Below are 3,714 nucleotides of genomic sequence, written 5' to 3'. Positions count from 1 at the left end.
CAATAAATCTACCGGTTCCAAGCCATGCAGTGGCCAAATGGAGGTATGCAAAAATAGGCTATAATTTTAATTAAAGAATCGGGCCTTGGACACAGAACTCGTAAAAAGCCCTTGTGCTTCATCATTATAATCTATTCAGTGTCCACTAGTGGTGGCCGGCCGCTATGTCCAGTCAGTGGTTCGACCACTTTGGATTAACGCAATTCCACACACACATACATATATATGTATATAAAAAAAAACATTAAATTAGGGGCAAATATAAACAGTTTGGCAAGAAATATTCCGAATCGTATGAGTTATAAAAGCGTAGTAAATACCCTCACCAGCAGTCAGAAATGTAATAGATAGATAAGCATGTGTGCAGGTCAGATACTCCTCCTGTGCTTCATAATGCCTGTGTCCCTGGCCAGTCTGGCCACTCTAAACAATCCACCGCAGGGGGCTGGGATACGCCGTCAGCCTCATAATCAGCATTCAGCAAGAGTTGTAGAGTCATTAGGTGTTCATGTCAGAATTACAAACCTTAGAAGAGACATGAGTGACATCGAGGGTTTGTCGGGCATGGATAGCGGGTCTCAGGGTGTGTAGGGAGGCCACAGCGGGTTTACCATTTTATGCAATCAGTCCCATGTCGTGTTAACGTTAAAGGCAAAAGAAACACATTTTGGGGGATGGAGGATTTGGCCTACAGTTTAAAATGGTCTTATAACTGGGGCATCTTTTTGAGAGAGAGTTTTTTGGGAGCGATTGACACGTGGCAGTGGTGGGTTTAATGATAGAGCTGGACTGATTCCATTCTAGCAGCTTTAGTAACTGACTGGGATGACTGCTTGCTTTAGGGGATGCACAAGCTTGAACTGCAATGGGGCAGACCATATTTGGGAGAGGGCAACCCTCATCTTCTGTGTAAGTGTGAGAGAGAGAAAGAAAGAGGGCAGAGAACCAGTAATGGCAGATCTTAGGGATAAAATAGAAATAAATAAAAGGGGACGAACTGGGTTTGTTCATTATTGAAGACACTCTTCTATTCTGGAAGAGAACATAACCTGGAAAACAGACAGACAGAGACAGACAGAGACAGACAGAGACAGACAGAGAGACAAAGCAAGACAGCAAGACAGCAAGACAGACAGACAGACAGACAGACAGACAGACAGACAGACAGACAGACAGACAGACAGACAGAGAGAGAGAGAGAGAGAGAGAGAGAGAGAGACAGCAAGACAGAGAGAGACCCCAATGTCAACATTACCACTTTTATTGTCAGGATACTTTAAATCATGCAAAATATTTCAATACAGTAAAATGCATGTTCCATATGCCATCCCTCTACACAATGTGTTGGTTTGTCATCAGGAAGATAGGCTTGCCCGGCCCGATAAAAACGGCAGCTCTCTCAGCACAGACAAATATATACTTTTTGTTTTTATTGTGAAAACAAAACAGATTAAATTATAAACTACTAAAATCATTTTTTAAAATTCCTTTATTTATTTTGTTAGATTTTTCTCAATCAAAGCCCTCAACAGAGCTGTGGGCGGGGCCCCACAAACTCCCAAAATGCTCCTGTCAGCAGCTCAATTCGGTCCCCAACGAAGATGCCCATGGAAGGGCGGACAGACACAAAGACAGACAGAGGGACAGAGACAGTCACATAGTCGCTTCAGCCTCATCGAAGCTTCAACAGGAAGAGGGGAATCCGGCTGGAAAGGGGTAGAGCATTGGTGGAGGGGTAAGGAGAGAAGGAAAGGAGGTTAAGGGAAGAGGGAGCCCCGGTTCCACCTTCTGTTTGTTGATCTTGTGGCTGTAGTTAAGTTCCAGTTCTGAAGGTTAACTTTGTAATGGTCACAAACTTGCAGCGACGATAACTTGAACCACAGAGGAAGGAACGAGGGAAACAACAAACTGACAGCATCTGTTCTTCCTTCTCCATCTTTCTCTTGGTTTAGTCTCCATGTGTTGGTCATGGTTGAATTTAAGTCATGTTCTGTCATGGCTGATGTTGTTGCGTTATGTCATGTTCTGTCATGGCTGATGTTGTTGCGTTATGTCTTGTTCTGTCATGGCTGATGTTGTTGCGTTATGTCTTGTTCTGTCATGGCTGATGTTGTTGCGTTATGTCTTGTTCTGTCATGGCTGATGTTGTTGCGTTATGTCATGTTCTGTCATGGCTGATGTTGTTGCGTTATGTCTTGTTCTGTCATGGCTGATGTTGTTGCGTTATGTCATGTTCTGTCATGGCTGATGTTGTTGCGTTATGTCATGTTCTGTCATGGCTGATGTTGTTGCGTTATGTCTTGTTCTGTCATGGCTGATGTTGTTGCGTTATGTCATGTTCTGTCATGGCTGATGTTGTTGCGTTATGTCATGTTCTGTCATGGCTGATGTTGTTGCGTTATGTCTTGTTCTGTCATGGCTGATGTTGTTGCGTTATGTCATGTTCTGTCATGGCTGATGTTGTTGCGTTATGTCTTGTTCTGTCATGGCTGATGTTGTTGCGTTATGTCATGTTCTGTCATGGCTGATGTTGTTGCGTTATGTCTTGTTCTGTCATGGCTGATGTTGTTGCGTTATGTCATGTTCTGTCATGGCTGATGTTGTTGCGTTATGTCATGTTCTGTCATGGCTGATGTTGTTGCGTTATGTCTTGTTCTGTCATGGCTGATGTTGTTGCGTTATGTCATGTTCTGTCATGGCTGATGTTGTTGCGTTATGTCTTGTTCTGTCATGGCTGATGTTGTTGCGTTATGTCTTGTTCTGTCATGGCTGATGTTGTTGCGTTATGTCATGTTCTGTCATGGCTGATGTTGTTGCGTTATGTCATGTTCTGTCATGGCTGATGTTGTTGCGTTATGTCATGTTCTCTCATGGCTGATGTTGTTGCGTTATGTCATGTTCTGTCATGGCTGATGTTGTTGCGTTATGTCATGTTCTGTCATGGCTGATGTTGTTGCGTTATGTCTTGTTCTGTCATGGCTGATGTTGTTGCGTTATGTCATGTTCTGTCATGGCTGATGTTGTTGCGTTATGTCTTGTTCTGTCATGGCTGATGTTGTTGCGTTATGTCATGTTCTGTCATGGCTGATGTTGTTGCGTTATGTCATGTTCTGTCATGGCTGATGTTGTTGCGTTATGTCTTGTTCTGTCATGGCTGATGTTGTTGCGTCATGTCTTGTTCTGTCATGGCTGATGTTGTTGCGTCATGTCTTGTTCTGTCATGGCTGATGTTGTTGCGTTATGTCATGTTCTGTCATGGCTGATGTTGTTGCGTTATGTCATGTTCTGTCATGGCTGATTGTCATGGCTGATGTTGTTGCGTTATGTCATGTTCTGTCATGGCTGATGTTGTTGCGTTATGTCATGTTCTGTCATGGCTGATGTTGTTGCGTTATGTCTTGTTCTGTCATGGCTGATGTTGTTGCGTTATGTCATGTTCTCTCATGGCTGATGTTGTTGCGTTATGTCATGTTCTGTCATGGCTGATGTTGTTGCGTTATGTCATGTTCTGTCATGGCTGATGTTGTTGCGTTATGTCATGTTCTGTCATGGCTGATGTTGTTGCGTTATGTCATGTTCTGTCATGGCTGATGTTGTTGCGTTATGTCTTGTTCTGTCATGGCTGATGTTGTTGCGTTATGTCTTGTTCTGTCATGGCTGATGTTGTTGCGTTATGTCTTGTTCTGTCATGGCTGATGTTGTTGCGTTATGTCA

Source organism: Oncorhynchus keta, unplaced genomic scaffold (assembly GCF_023373465.1).
Source record: "Oncorhynchus keta strain PuntledgeMale-10-30-2019 unplaced genomic scaffold, Oket_V2 Un_contig_21306_pilon_pilon, whole genome shotgun sequence".
Classification (NCBI taxonomy): Eukaryota; Metazoa; Chordata; class Actinopteri; order Salmoniformes; family Salmonidae; genus Oncorhynchus; species Oncorhynchus keta.
Note: the sequence above shows the minus strand (reverse complement) of the source record.